This window comes from Loxodonta africana, chromosome 14, assembly GCF_030014295.1.
Source record: "Loxodonta africana isolate mLoxAfr1 chromosome 14, mLoxAfr1.hap2, whole genome shotgun sequence".
Lineage (NCBI taxonomy): Eukaryota > Metazoa > Chordata > Mammalia > Proboscidea > Elephantidae > Loxodonta > Loxodonta africana.
In genome coordinates, this window is record NC_087355.1 from 84,512,933 (window position 1) to 84,528,668 (window position 15,736).

Consider the following 15,736-nt stretch of genomic DNA (forward strand, 5'->3'; position numbering starts at 1 on the left):
TTGTGGCGGATTTAAGTCTAAGGTCTATTTTGTCAGAAATTAATATTGCTACTCCTCTTCTTTTTTGCTTATTATTTGCTTGATATATTTTTTTCCATCCTTTGAGTTTTAGTTTGTTTGTGTCTCTAAGTCTAAGGTGTATCTCTTGTAGGCAGCATATAGATGGATCGTGTTTCTTTATCCAGTCCGTGACTCTCTGTCTCTTTATTGGTGCATTTAGTCCATTTATTTTCAGCGTAATTATAGATAAATAAGCTTTTAGTGCTGTCATTTTGATGCCTTTTCATGTGTGTTGTTGGCCATTTCATTTTTCCACATGCTTTTTTGTGCTGAGACGTTTTTCTTAGTAGCTTGTGAGATCCTCATTTTCATAATGTTTAACTTTATGTTTGTTGAGTCGTTACGTTTTTCTTGGCTTTTTTCTTGAGTTATGGAGTTGATATTCCTTTTTGTGGTTACCTTATTATTTACCCCTATTTCTCTAAGTAAAAACCTGACTTGCATCGTTCTATATCGCCTTGTATCACTCTCCATCTGGCAGTTCAATGCCTCCTGTATTTAGTCCCTCTTTTTGATTATTGTGATCATTTATCTATTGATTTCCATGATTTCCTGTTATGTGAATTATTTTGTTTATTTATTTATTTTTTAGAATTAATCTTAATTTGTTTGTTTTTGTGCTTTCCCTATTTGAGTTGCGTTGATATCAGGATAGTCTGTTTTGTGACCTTGTATTGTGCTGGTACCTGATATTATTGGTCATCAGGCCAAACAATCTCCTTTAGCATTTCTTGCAGTCTTGGTTTAGTTTTTGCAAATTCTCTAAACTTGTGTTTATCTGTAAATATCTTAATTTCTCCTTCATATTTCAGAGAGAGTTTTGCTGGATATATGATCCTTGGTTGGCAGTTTTTCTCCTTCAGTGCTGTGAATACGTCGTCCCATTCCCTTCTTGCCTGCGTGGTTTCTGCTGAGTAGTCTGAACTTATTCTTATTGATTCTCCCTTGAAGGAAACCTTTCTTTTCTCCCTGGCTGCTTTTAAAATTTTCTGTTTGTCTTTGGTTTTGGCAAGTTTGATGATAATATATCTTGGTGTTTTTCTTTTTGGATCAATCTTCAATGGGGTTCGATGAGCATCTTGGATAGATATCCTTTCGTCTTTCATGATGTCAGGGAAGTTTTGTGTCAGGAGTTCTTCAACTATTTTCTCTGTGTTTTCTGTCCCCCCTCCCTGTTCTGGGACTCCAACCACTCGCAAGTTATCCTTCTTGATAGAGTCCCACATGATTCTTAGGGTTTCTTCATTTTTTTAATTTCTTTTATCTGATTTTTTTTCAGTTATTTTGGTGTTGATTTCCTGGTCCTCCAGAAGTCCCAGCCTACTTTCTAATTGCTCGAGTCTGCTCCTCTGACTTTCTATTGCGTTGTCTAATTCTGTAATTTTATTGTTAATCTTTTAGATTTCTAGATGCTGTCTCTCTATGGATTCTTGCAACTTATTAATTTTTCCACTATGTTCTTGAATAATCTTTTTGAGTTCTTCAACAGTTTTATCAGTGTGTTCCTTGGCTTTTTCTGCAGTTATCCTAATTTCGTTTGTGATATCTTTAAGCATTCTGTAAATTAGTTTTTTATATTCTGTATCTGATAATTCCAGGATTGTATCTTCATTTGGGAAAGATTTTGATTCTTTTGTTTGGGGGGTTGGAGAAGCTGTCATGGTCTGTTTCTTTATGTGGTTTGATATGGACTGCTGTCTCCGAGCCATCACTGGGAAACTAGATTTTCCAGGTAATCAGCTGGTACGCTGGCTCCTAGTTCTGAAAACGGTCGCAGTCTGCCCGTATTTGTTCGTTTTCCGTCTCTAAGTCTGTGTTTGTTGTTCAGAGTTCGTAGATTGTTATGTATGTGATCGATTCACTTGTTTTTCCGAGTCTTTGTTGCAAGAGGGATCCGCGGTAGCGTCCACCTAGTCCACCATCTTGGTCCTGCCTCAGATTTCTTAATTCTTTTGGCAGTCCATGGTATATTCAATATTCTTTGCCAACACTATAAAAATAAATAATAGCATAATAAAAAAATAGCCATTCTTCTGCACAGAGATTGGAACTCTTATACACTGCTGGTGGGAATGTAAAATGGTACAACCACTTTGGAAATCTATCTGGCGTTTCCTTAAAAAGTTAGAAATAGAACTACCATACAACCCAGAAATCCCACTCCTCAGAATATATCCTAGAGAAATAAAAGCCTTTACACGAACAGATATATGCACACCCATGTTTATTGCAGCACTGTTTACAATAGCAAAAAGCTGGAAGGAACCAAAATGTCCATCAACAGATGAATGGTTAAATAAATTATGGTATATTCACACAGTGGAATACTACACACCGATAAAGAACAGTGACAAATCTGTGAAACATTTCAGAACATGGAGGAACCTGGAAGGCATTTTGCTGAGTGAAATTAGTCAGATGCAAAAGGACAAATATTGTGTAAGACCACTATTATAAGATCTTGAGAAATAGTTTAAACTGAGAAGAACATATTCTTTTGTGGTTACGAGAGGGGGAGGGAGGGAGGGTGGGAGAGGGTTATTTACTGATTAGATAGTAGATAAGCACTACTTTAGGTGAAGGGAAGGACAACTCAATACAGGGAAGGTCAGCTCAACTGGACTGGACCAAAAGCAAAGAAGTTTTCTGGATAAACTGAATGCTTCAAAGGTCAGCACAACAAGGGCAGGGGTTTGGGGACTATGGCTTCAGGGGACATCTAAGTCAATTGGCAAAATAAATTCTGTTAAGAAAACATTCTGCATCCCACTTTAAAGTGGGACATCTGGGGTCTTAAATGCTAACAAGCGGCCATCTAAGATGCATCAATTGGTCTCAACCCACCTGGATCAAAGGAGAATGAAGAACACCAAGGTCACAAGATAATTATGAGCCCAAGAGACAGAAGGGTCCACATGAACTAGAGACGTACATCATCCTGAGACCAGAAGAACTAGATGGTGCCCGGCCACAACCGATGACTGCCCTGACAGGGAACACAACAGAGAACCCCTGAGAGAGCAGGAGAATAGTGGAATGCAGGCCCCAAATTCTCTTAAAAAGACCAGACTTAATGGTCTGACTGAGACTAGAAGAATCCCGGTGGTCATGGTCCCCAAACCTTCTGTTGGCCCAGGATAGGAACCATTCCCAAAGAGAACTCATCAGACATGGAAGGGACTGGACAGTGGGTTGGAGAGAGATGCTGATGAGGAGTGAGCTACTTGTATCAGTTGGACACTTGAGACTGTGTTGGCATCTCCTGTCTGGAGGCAAGATGGGAGGGTAGAGAGGGTTAGAAACTGGCAAGACGGTCACGAAAGGAGAGACTGGAAGGAGGGAGCAGGCTGACTCATTGGGGGAGAGTAAATGGGAGTATGTAGTAAGGTGTATGTAAGTTTATATGTGAGAGACTGACTTGATTTGTAAACTTTCACTTAAAATACAATAAAAATTATTTTTAAAGTAGCCATTCTTATAGTTGTAGTAGTACTGTATTTCTCAGAAGAGATAGCAGCAATGATGATGGGAGACATCCTTTTGGTTACCTGGAGAATCAACCTAGGACTGAGATGTTTTTGGAATAGTCACAGCCCACTTCATTGCCCAGTGTGTGTCTACGTGTAAGCCATGCCATCTCACTGCACAGATCATGGGAGGGAGAGATAGTGGGAGCTCGAGTTTGCAAGGTGTTTGATGGCACACTAAGAAATTTTTATTTTGTAATCAATGCAGGATTTCATAAAAGTCTAATTGTCTTAGGCTGGGTTCTCTAGACAAGCAAAACCAGTAAAGTGTACAAATATATAGGGAGGGATTTATATTAAGAAAATGGCTCTCTTGGTAGTAGAGGCTGGAACATTACAACTTTGTGGATCAAGCTGGAGGCTTCTCCTGATTCACATAGCCACAGGGGTTGGCAAACCCAAGATCGGCAGGTCAGACAGCAGGGCTCTTGCTCATAGGCTGTGAAGATCACGAATCCCAAGATTTGCAGGTAAGCTGCTATCTCAGGTCCCCAGAATTGGAGGTCAGAGGAACAGGAGCCAACTGCAGGATCCAGAGTGAGCAAAAGTCCGTGAGCCTTGCCAGAAAGTCTACCTATATTGGATGCAGGCCACACCTCCAAGGAAACACTTTTTAAAATGATTGGCTACTCGCAGTGGATCCCATGGTGAAGGTGATCACATTATACCAAATCTCATCATGGAGGCTATCACCTCATTATACCACTGCCAAACTATGTTATAACTGCAAACCACCGAGAATCATGGGCCAGGCAAGTTGATGCACAACCTTAATGACCACACCAGTTCATAACTGATGGAGGATATGGAGGTAGATTATCTCACTCTGTAAAGGCTACAGATGGTATTAACAAAATTAGGAACTGGTAATTATTGGTTAAATGCATGAACAAATGAATGAATGACATAGGCTAAGTCATCTGGTGATGTGATGGGAAGAGCACTGGAATTTATTTACCACCTACTAAGGTTCAGACACCTTGCTAGCTGATTTTTTTTTTTTTTTTAATCTTCACCTGGAAACCCTGGTGGAGTAGTGGTGAAGTGCTATGGCTGCTAACCAAAAGGTCAGCAGTTCAAATCTGCCAGGCACTCCTTGGAAACTCTATGGGACAGTTTTACTCTGTCCTACAGGGTCTCTATATGAGTCAGAATTGACTTGATGGCAAGGGGTTTGGTTTTTAATCTTCACCTGGCTGTAGTATTCTTATTTTTACAGATGGGAAGATTAAGTATTAGAGCCTCAAAGTGTATGCAGCACATTTTATATATAGAACATGGGTTTTGGATGAGTCTGTGTTCAAATTCCTGCTCTGTCTCATTCATGTTACCTGATCTTGGAAAATGTATTTAATATCTCTGAGTTTCACCTGGCTCCTAATGTGTTGCTGTGAGGATTGAACAGGTTAAAATAAAATGATTCATGTAGTGTTCATCACCACAAGTAGCCAATATTGTCATTTTTTCCAGGTTCACCCAACTAGTGTGGTGAAGCTGCGTTTTGGATAGTGGTTCATTGAGAATTCTGCATCAGGCTCCTTTACCAGATTCCGCACAGGAGGGCCCCATGGGAAAACCTGGCCTGCACAAAGCTCCCGGTCCTTTTCCCCACCACTCACTCACACAGGCTGGCCCAGCTCAGCCTTCCACACCTTCGTGACTTCTGTGTATTCTCGTCCATCAGCCTAGAATGCCCTCCCTCTTTTCCCAAGTGGTGAGCTCCAATTCATTGTGTGACACCCAATTCTGCTCCCATAACCTCTCAGAGCCTGGGGAATGCCCCACTCTGCCACTCACCTCCTTGGGATTTCTCATGGGAACATACTTTTTCTGTTTCTCTTTAAAACCCACTCTATTATGTTCATTTTTAATATATTTCTGTGTCTTATGTACATTGTAAACACCTTGAGGGCAGTTTTCTATGTTCTTTCCCCAACGATGAGCACTGTGCTGGGTGTATACCAGATGCTGAATGTTAATAAATGCCCATTAGGTTGATGAGCTAACAGATGTTGGAAATTTCACATCTGCAATGAACCATCTACAAACATGCCTGGTGACTAGTCATCATCTCCGTGGGATGTCTACTAGGCATCCCTCTAACTTAACCTGCTAAAAACAGAAGTCTTGAGCCCCACCCCTACACCCTGAAACCCGCCCCTCTTCTAGCCTCTCTCAGCTCAGGAAATGGCACCACTATCCACCTAATTGCTCAGGCAAACTCATTTTATTGTCATCCTTTTTTAAAATTGATAGAAAATATGTATAACATGAAATTTATAATTTTAACCATTTTTAAAGAGTACAATTCAGTGGTACTTAGTACATTCACAATGCTATGCAATTATCACCTCTATCTAGTTTCAAGACATCTTCATCACCCAAAAGGGTAACACCATACCCATTAGCAGTCACTTCCCATTCTCTCATCCCCCTGGCACTAGACAACACTAACCTGAGTTCTGTCTCTATGAATTTGTCTATTCTGTATGTTTCATATAAGTGAGATCATATGATAAGCGATTTTTTGGTGTCTGGCTTCTTTTACTCAGCATAATGTTTTCAAGGTTCATCCATATTGTAGTGTGTATGGAATTTTTACCCAAATAACGTACCCACTCTACATTTCTTTGCCAACAGTGCCCTCCACCTCCCCTTTCCCCCGGTATTTCATAAGTATGCTGTGCTATTTTTCACAGCAACACATAAAAAAAAAAAAAATGCATAGTGTGTTTACAGAAATATCAGGGTAGGGGTGGTTGGTGAAAAAACATGGAATCTGCATGTTATTTGCATGAAAATACAGTAGTCATTTTTTACTACTCCCTTTCCCTTACAACCCACCTCCAGTCTAGCTGAAAATCCCAACTCTACGACCCACTTGTCCTAAATCTGAGACTTTCTTACTACCTTTTCTATACCCACCCTCACTAGCCCCCATCATCTCTAGCCAAGCTTATTGCTCTAATGTTATGGCCCTCAGATTTGTCCTCTCCACTTTGATTATTGTCTCCTGCATTCTCTTTTCTGCACATTGGCCACTCTGATCACTTCAAAAGTAAACTCGAACAAGCCTGTTCCCTCAACACATTTTATGATTCCCCTTAAATTCCCCAGAAGTCCCTGGGTGATACAAACAGTTAACACGCTTGGGTACTACCTGAAAGACTGAAGGTTCAAATTCACCCACAAGTACCTCAAAAGAAAGGCCTAGTGATTTACTTTAAAAAAATCAGCCACTGAAAACTCTATGGGGCACAGTTGTACTCTGACAATATGGGGTTACCATGAGTCGGAATCAACTCCGTAGCAACTGGTTTTAAGTTCCGCATCAATCCCTCTTAGGATAAAAATCCAGAGTTCTAACTGTGGCCTGAGAGGTGTTACAGGAGCTGTCCTCCACCACCTCCCAGTTCCATCCCCCACCTTACTGCCTTGTCCACTTTGCTCCAGCCATACTGGTTGCTGACTGCTCCTCAAGACCCCCAGCAGATTCTCACTTTGGGTCCTCAACTTGCTCTCTCGCCACGTAATTTGCTCTTCCCAGAGCTTCCCATGCTTTGCATCTTCAAATCATTAAGTTTCAAATACTGCATCTGCAGAAAGGCCTGTCCTGGCCTTTCCTGGTCTAAGAAAGCACCCACTGCCCAGCACATCTGACCATAGATCCCTTTTTATGTTATTGTTGGCATAAGTACTATCTGAATCTGAAGTGGTATTTATTTGTTTGCTTGTTTTCCTTCCCTGATCTAGTGAAAATTCCGTGAGGAAGGGACTTAAAAAAAAAAGTGTTTAGTCCCTAGAACAATGCCTGGCACATAGTATGTGCACAATGATTGCTTACTGAATGAACCAGTTGAAGGAACAATGTTTATTAGGTTGGGATGCTTTCGTCTGAGTGGCTGTTTTTTCCTCTTTAAATGTATTCAACATATTCTTGGCAATAGAACACAGGAGTCAGATGATATATGGGAAAATGAGGAAATAAAAAGGAAAAACTGCTGAGCTACTGAATAGCAATCTTTCAGGGAACTTTCTCATTTTCAATATCTTTATTTCCCGGAACAGAAATAGAATATCTTCGTTTGGGAGTGAAATCCCAGTGGAACCTGCAAAACATGAAAGAGAATTGCTTTGCCTTTTTGGGCTTTGTTTTGCTTTGCATTGCTTCTGTGTGTGGAAAGAGGTTTCTGCACATCTTTATTAGGTCAGAGTTTGCAATAACATGATCCTCAGGGCAGTGGTGGAGAGACTGAAAGCACTGGAAAAGAGTGAGGGACAAGGAAAAGCTACCAGTTTTTCAGACGTACTCTGTTCTCAATGCTTGACGGCAATGAGAATTTAGAAACAAAACAGTGCTGTACAGTTGATTCCTACTCATGGTGACCGCATGTGCCTCAAAGCAGAACCTCCATAGGGTTTTCAATGGCTAATTTTTTTGGAAGTAGATTGCTAGGCCTTTCTTCTGAGGCCCTTCAGGGCAGACTCAAACCTCCAACCTTTCAGTTAGCAGGCAAGTGTGTTAACCATCTGTGCCATGCAGGGATTCCTCAGTGATAATTGAAGGTGAAATCAGTGGAGGACTTCATCATTGTCCTGCGCTACATGTATCATCTGATTTGGTCCTGTTAAATCTTTATAGCATCTGGAGAAGTTAGAGTCATTATCACCATTTTGTAGTTGAGGAAACCGAGATTCAGAAATGAATCACATGGCTACTAAGATCCTCTGCTTTTTATGCCCACTGTTAGCACCCTGGTAAAGGGCCCTCTTCCTCTTCTCTCAGGTACAGAAACAGCTTCTTAACTGCTCCCATTGCCTACAGATTCTCTTTCTTCCAATCCTTTCTCAAGACTGTGGCCAGTCACCTGTCTATACACAAATCCAGTCATGTCCCTCTGACTGGCTAGCCTAGAACATGTGGTCATGTGGACATCCAGGGCCCTCTGTACCTCAGCAATGATGCAGAGAGAGCTTGGGACTTCTAACTAGAGAGACCCAATGGGAACGTTGAGAAGCTTGAGAACAGGCCTGAGCCTTGTTCTTCTTTGTATGTCCAGCACTCAACGTGGTGCCAAGGACAGAGGAACTAGTCTGTGATTGTTGGTTTTCTCATCAACATTGTCTTTTGTTTTGTCCCCTAGAACTCCTCTTATAACTCTGGTGAGTTTACTGTGAGGCAAGCAGTGATCACTGGGAATAAATGAGGAGTGGAGCACATGGTGGCTAGGAAGAGCACCTCCTTTCTGCTCAGTACTTTACAGACCGTAGAGAGCAATGGTTTAGACTGTGAGTTCTAGAATTACACGAAAAGAATCAGCTGCTGTTGAGTCTGTTGTGACTCATGGCAACACCGTGTGTGTCAGAGTATAACTGTGTGCCATAGGATTTTCAATGGCTGATTTTTTAGAAGTAGATTGCCACGCTTGTCTTCAGAAGTACCTCTGGGTGGACTCAAACTATCAACCTTTCGGTTTTCAGCTGAGCACATTAGTTATTTTGCACCACCCAGGGACTCCAGAGTAAGACTAAACCAAGACCAAACCCACTGCTGTAGAGTCAATTCCGACTCACAATGATCCTATAGGACAGAGTAGAACTGCCCCATGGGGTTTCCAAGGAGCAGCTGGTGGATTTGAACTGCTGACCTTTTGTTTAGCAGCCAAGCTTTTAACAACTGAGCCAGATTATTGGGATTTAATTCCCATTTCTTCCACTTAGAACCTCTGTGACCTTGGGAAAATTACTTAAACTATCTTTATCTTAGTTTTCTCACCTGTGAAGTGGAGAGAAATAGTCACTTCTAAGGTTTCCGTGGGCATTCAGTGAGTTAATGTGTACGAACTCTTAAAATGGTGCCTGGGATATAATAAGCACTTAATAAATCTTAGCTAAAATTATTACAGTGAGGTCATTAAAGAGTTAAGTATAATGCTGGACATTGAAGATATTCAACAAATGGGTAACCATTTGTGGCAGCTTTGAAACATATCCTCAAACTCTATGACATTTCTTTCAGCAAAATGTAGCATCTATTCCCCCGCCATTAAACCTGGACAGGCTTTGGGACTACTTTAATTAACAGAGCCTGTTTCCCTCGAGTCAATTCCAACTGGTAGTAACACTATAGGACAGAGTAGAGCTGCCCCATAGGGTTTTCAAGGAGCGGCTGCTAGATTCAAACTGCTGACCTTAACCACTGGGCCATGATGTCATGTGACTTCCTGAAATGGTGTTAAGAAAGGCCATGTGGCTCCTGCAGGTTTCTCTGGGGACACTTACCCAGGGAGCTACCCTGAGGCCACATGTGGAGAGAAGAAAAAGAGGGAGACATACACACAACCAAGGAAACCCACCTGTTCCAGGCCAGGTGCCAGGCATGTGACTTAAGAAACCTGGAAGCCCCACACATCACCTGACTGCACCCTTGTGGGAGACCTGACACGAGAACCCTAAACTGGGCCCACTCAACCCCCAGATTCATAAACAAAATGTCTGCGATAAACCAGCCATCGCCTCACTGTGGGTTTTCTGCAGCGATAGATAACAGACCACCACTGTTCCCAGACTCTAGTCAAATCTGGTGTTCAGACCAAACCCCAAGGTCAGAGTGTGGGAAAATATAAAACCCAGGAGCGAGGACTGTGCCTGGTGGCAATATGGCCCAATGGACCCTATGCTGGGGGTGGCAAAACCAACCAGACAAATATCCTGCTTTGGGGATTTCCAATAGGGAAGAATGGGGGGATTGGAGAGGTATTGTGTAAGCTGCCGCTAAACGGAAGCCAGTATGTCTTATACGTTATAAGAAGCCCTGGTGGCACAGTGGTTAAGCCCTCAGCTGCTAACTGAAATGTTGGTGGTTTAAACCCACCAGCTGGTACCATAGGAGAAAGACGTGGCAATCTGTTTCTGTAAAGATTACAGCCTTGGAAACCCTTCGAGAAAGTTTTACTCTGTCCTATAAAGCCGCTGTGAGTCAGAATCGACTTGACTGCAACTGGTTTGGTTTTTTGTTTTATTTGTCGTACTCTTAAAATTGTTGAAGAATGGCCTCCTGGGGATTTTGTCCAGGGTGGTGGCAATAAAGTAAAAACTAGAGAAGATTCAAGGGAGTGTGGCAGAGACTGGGAGAAGTCTTCCCAGCCTGCAAGTCCAGTAACCAGAGAAGAAGCCTGTCTTATTCCCGGGATCTGGGTTAGAAGCCTGACTTTCTGGCTATATAATCTGAGTCCTCCAGCCTCCCTTCACCGATGAGTGGTAAAGGGGATATTTTGACACTCCTGTCCTCATCTAAAGGAGCCCTGGTGGCACAGTGGTTAAGTGCTCAATTGCTAACTGCAAGGTCAGTGGTTTGAACCCGCCAGCTGCTCTGTGGGAGAAAGACATGGCAGTCTGCTTCTGTAAAGATTTCAGCCTTGGAAACTCTATGGTGCACGTCTACCCTGTCTTATAGGGTTTCTATGAGTTGGAATCAACTCAACGATGGTGGGTTTGGTTTTTTGGTTGACCCCCGTCTAGGAGTCCATGGGTGGTGCAAATATTTAATGTGCTCAGCTGCTAACTGAAAGGTTGGATGTTCGAGTCTACCCAGAGGACTTTGTCTTATAGAAGCCACCTTCTATAGCTTCTTATAGAAGTCAGAGGTCATCATAGGTTATAAGGGAGGACGTACCATTACGTGTCTTGTGCCAAAGAAAGACAATCGGATGCTAGTTAAATAAGGCATACATGCTGTTGTTTTATTCTTAATTACTCTACAACTAGACTATCATCACAGCCCTAATATTTTCCCTCACTTTATTCTTCCAATAAAAAGCTTATAAAATGTAATCAGGTAACATTTCAGAATCTGTTTCTTATTAATGGTGAAGTAACTATTTTTAATCAATACTCAAAGATTAGCTTCTTAAGAGAATGGAAAGTAGTTCCCATTTGTTTGTGTTAAGAAAGAGAACAAGGAGAAATCAATGTCAAGAGATGAAGCCAAAGAAGATTTTCCTAAGGTCGTGAACCTTCTGCTGCAATAAAGCGTGTGGTAGCATATCGGGTATCAGAGGAGACCGCAGCTACCCACATTTTAGAAGCAATCTCTCCTCCCAGCATTTGACATTGGCTCTACCTTCTGACCTTTGGATAATGCTACAGTATGATTGGATGCCATCTACCATTGAGAATGTTTATTTTCACTGATTTCTTGCAGGAGAGAAAATGCCATTCCTCGTTTAGACTGTTTACTCCCAAATTGACAAGGAAGCAGTAGCCCGGACATGGCTGCAGAGGGTTCAAGCACTGTGAGCAGCAGAATGCTCAGTGCTTTGCAAGACAGCAGACTCTCAGCCTCTCCGGCTACTTGAAATATTGATAACAGATTGGGCGCAAGGATATCAATGTCTGAAGTATTGTGGCTCTTGGCTAGATGAGCCAGAGTGTTCCCAGAGCCAGACACCTGCCTTGCTGGAGTCATAGGTGGAGGTGCTATCACCTTACTGAAAATCCTTGAGTTTAGGGGCGAACTCTGTATCGGAGAAACCCTCGTGAGATGCGTGTTGTTGTGGACACCAAGTTATTAGCTGCCGGGTCTAGCTCAGGGAGACATTATGCATGACAGAACAAAATGTTACATGTTGTACTATATAGGACAGTATTCCATTGTGATCCACAATGTTTTCATTGGCTAATTTTCAGAAGAAGATTGCCAGAACTTTCATCCTAGTCTGTCTTAGTCTGGAAGATATTATTAAGTCTTTACCCTAAAGAAGGTCCTGTGTGCTAGATCTTTAGAGAATAAACAAGTGAACAGATAAATCCAAGCAGATTTGTATCAAAATAGTTCATTGGTTTTATGTCTTCAGTAAGACAGTATTTACTGGAGTCAGATTTCAAGGGTTCAGGTCGTATCTCCACCACTTATAAGTTGTATGACTTAGGGAAATTTGCTTAACCTTTCTGTGTATCAGACAACAATAGATTCTTAGGAGTGTTCTAAGAATTGAATAAGTTAATATAAGTTTAAAATCATGCCAGGCATATATTAGGTGAACAGTTAGTGATGATGGTTATTATTAATACCAGTGTAATAGAGTCATAAATCAGATTATATCACTCTGCTGCTTAAAACTTTTCAGTGCTTCCTGTTGCTTGCATTACATAAAAAAAAAAAAAAAAAATGCATTACATAGTACCTGCCAAATCTTCATCCTCAACTCAGATTCTATCCCTGATGTCCAACAAACTCCAGTCACACGCTGTCATATGTCTTCCCGGGTTAAACCAAGCGTGTACCTCAAGGCCTAAAAAAGTGAAGGAGAAGAGCAGAAATCAAGGTGACATGATCATTGCTGTCACAGCCCTTTGATTTGGTAGCCAGACAGGACTTCTTACAGAATTCATGCTCTTGGAGGGAGTGGGCCACTCACATTCACCAACAATGGTCCGATCAACTCAGACCCCCCAACAGTACATGTCATGGGAAGGCAGTGTTCCAAAAACAATGCAAAAGCCAGAAGAGTGTTGACCAGCATAGTTTGTCTGTAGCGGGTGCTCCAGAAGGACAGGGCAAGGGTGTGAGCCCATTTCATTCAGGTGGGAGGAGCCCTTAGCAGCACCACGAGGAGCCCCAACCTCCTAGGAAGAGAAGGACATGACCTAAAAAAAACTAAGCCAGATGCCATCAAAGTTGGCAGATAATGTATTTGTAGTTAGAAAAATTTCATGTTCCACACCCCCTTTTTCTGTTTTGTAAACTGAGCGTGTGTTTGCGTGTGTGTGTGAGTATACACACCTACATGATAATAACATTTATATTACTTGGTGGTAAGATACAAGGTGAATTTTTTTAATTTTCCCTACTCTAGGTTTTTTTTTTTTTGAGAATGAAGGGTTATTATTTTTATAAGAGTGTAACTACTAAAAGTGCTCAATTTACTAAGTTTGCATTAGAGGCAAAATAAAATATTCATCAGCTTCTATGTATGAGACGTGCTGACGTTGAGACCCTCTCCTCAAGCCTATCTGCAAATAGATGCTACACATGGAAGACTCAAGTCACTATGGGGTTTCGGGGTTTCATTAATACCAAGAAACATGCGTCTTAAAAGAGGCCATTTGCCATCGTTATTTTTGTTGTGTGCCGTCGAGTTGGTTTCAACTCACAGTGACCCTATATGACAGCCGTAGCATTTCCTAGGCTGTCATCTTTATGGGAGCAGATTGCCAGGGCTTTTCTTCCTTAGAGCCACTAGTAGGTTCCAATTGTCAACCGTTCAGCTAGCAGTGGAGTGCTTAACCATTGTACCACCAGAGGTCCTTATTTTCCATTTCTGTAAATATGAACATGGTGACACTTAATATGATCTTGAGGTCCCCAATAAATAATGCACTTGGGCTCTATGATTTATTTCTAGATCCCATCAAATAATGAGCATCAAGCCACAAGGTACTTCTCGTTTTGATTGGAAATGGGTTCAAAAAACAAAAACCAAACTCGTTACCGTCAGTCAATTCTGACTCAGAACAACCATATAGGACAGGAGTGGAACTGACTCATAGGGGTTCCAAAGCTGTAATCTTTATGGGAACAGACTGTCACATCTTTCTCCCATGGAGTGGCTGGTTGGTTCGAACCACCAGCCTTTAGGCTAGTAGCCGAACACTTCACCACTGTACCACCAGGGCTCCTTGGAGTTAGGTTAGGACTGGGAAAATCCTGGGCATGTGTATCAAGTTCATCCATGTGACCACCTTTTGCACAGAGCTGACTATCTGTCAGCAGAGGCCTGGGCATGTATTGTAGGCTTATTTGTACATCCGTTTGTTCTACAGAGTTGACTATTGTTGCACAAGATGGCAGTTCTGAGAGGCAAGAAAAAAATGATGAATTAAGAAAATGTATTAAAATGATAACAAAATACCATTTTATGTTGTTGTTAGTTGATGCTGAGTCAACTCCAACTCATAGTGAACTTATGTATAACAGAACAAAATGCTGCCTGGCCCTGAGCCATCTTCACGATTGTTGGTATGTTTGAGCCTATTGTCATTGTGTCAATCCATTTTATACAACCCCCATTAGCAAAAAAAAAAAAAAAAAACTATAAATACAAAAATTTATCAAGAATGTGGGAAACCAATGGTTTCATATTCTGCTATTAAAAAAAAAAATCCATTGCTATCAAGTTGATTCTGAATCATAGCAACTCTATAGGACAGAGTAGAACTACCCCATATGGTTCCCAAGGTTGTTATCCCAAAGTCAAATCTTTCTTGTTCGGAGTGGCTGGTGGGCTGACCTTTAAATTAGCAGCTGAGCATTTTAACCACGGTGCCACCAGGACTCCTACTCTGCTATTGGAAGAATAAAATGGGATAGACAGTAAGGGAAACAAGACACTTGGCATTACCTAGTAGTGCTGAAGAAATGCATGCTATACTTCAAGACACACACACACTTGTACTGATTAATATGTGCCAGAGTGTCCATTACCCATGACCTCACTTCTCTCCTCCTTATTCACATTTGATTACATCGCACACCAGTGTAATCACTCTCTTCCAGACACCCTTAACTCCCTAGACCTGGGGCCAGCCACTTGCTTTTGTAAATGAAGTTTCCTTGGAATGCAGCCATGTCTTTTTTCTTGCATATTGTCTATGGCAGCTTTCATGCTACAACGGTGGAGCCGAGTATCACCGCAGAGCCCTTCTGGCTCCCAAAGTCGATAAGAGCTGCTAACCTGCCCTCTAAAGAAAACATTTGCTGACTCCCACCACAGACCATTTCCCCCTTTTTCTAAACAAAAACAAAACACAGCTGGCTACATCTAAGTGTCTGCCTCCTCCTTCATCTATCTCGTGTAGCTGAATGTGTCTCTGGAAAAGCGCACAATCATATTCTCTCATCTCCCTTTAAATTTGGAAGCATTAATCCCATCTGGGACGTTAGTACCAAACAGTAATCCTACTGGACTCCCCTAGTTTATTTACTTTTCCATTTTCTGAGAGGAATATTTTTTACCTTCTCATGTCTCAAAAGACTGACACCTCCACCCTGATCTTCATTCTCATTCACCGTATTTTGTATTTCTATGAAAAAGGAGAAGTAAAAAGAAAAAAAAAAATCAGATTCCCACCAGCCCAGGTACTGTCAT